Source organism: Crocodylus porosus, unplaced genomic scaffold, assembly GCF_001723895.1.
Source record: "Crocodylus porosus isolate Cpor-Errol unplaced genomic scaffold, CroPor_comp1, whole genome shotgun sequence".
NCBI lineage: Eukaryota > Metazoa > Chordata > Crocodylia > Crocodylidae > Crocodylus > Crocodylus porosus.
This window is the reverse complement of record NW_017728947.1, coordinates 38,546,420-38,547,511: the sequence shown is the minus strand read 5'-3', so window position 1 is coordinate 38,547,511 and position 1,092 is coordinate 38,546,420.

The following is a 1,092-nucleotide window of genomic DNA, read 5'->3' as shown; positions in this document are numbered from 1 at the left end:
CACTACCACACTCTGGGTGCAGCCCTCCAGCCAGTTGGCGACCCATTTGACTGTGTAGGTGTCGACACCACAGTCCCCCAGTTTTTTAATGAGAACAGGGTGACAGACAGTGTCAAAGGCCTTCCAAAAGTCCAGGAAGACTATGTCCACTGCAGCCCCTGCATCTAAGGATTTGGTGACCTGGTCGTAGAAGGCACCAGGTTGGTCTGACAGGACCTGCTTCTAATGAACCTGTGTCGGTTGCCCCGAGCATAATCTCCCCTGCTGGCCCCTGTTGGACATGTGCCAGAATAATTCTCTCAAAAAGCTTACCCAGGATCGAGGTAAGACTAACTGGCCTGTAGTTCCCTGGGTCCGCCTTCCTCCCTTTTTTGAAGACAGGAACCACATTGTTGGTCCTCTTCCAGTCCTCTGGCACCACACCAGAGCACCATGAGTGCGCGTAAAGCTGTGCCAGGGGTCTAGCAATGACCTCAGCTAATTCCCTCAGCACTCTGGGGTGGAGATCGTCTGAACCAGCTGATTTAAATACATCCAGCCCCTCCAGAAGTTCCCTGACTAGATCCTTACTGACCCTTGGCCTAGGTACACCTCCCCCTGGGGCCCAAGGGGGGCCCAGTGGAGGGCGGGGGCTGATCTGGAAAATGGAGGCAAAGAAGTCGTTAAATAGGTTACCTTTGTCATCTGTTGTGACGACCAAATTTCCTAGCATGTCTTGCAGGGGCCCCACGTTACCCGGTACCTTCTTTTTGCCTCCTATGTATTTTAAAAAGGACTTCTTGTTATCCTTGATCCAGGAAGCTAGTCCCAGTTCCATCTCTACCTTGGCCTTCCTGACTGCCCACCTGTATCCCCGAGCAACCGCAGTATAATCCTCCCTGGTGATGGCCCCTCCCTTCCATTGGGTGTATGCCTCCCTTTTAGCTAGAAGACATTCCCAGATGCTTTTGGTGAGCCACAGGGGCTTTTGCCTGTTCCCTTTGATCCATGTCAGAATTACCTCCCTTTGGGCTTGGAGGATCATCTCCTTAAGGAGCAACCACTCTCCTTGGACACCTGGCTCCCCTCCCCTCCAGGACCTCAGTGCTTCCC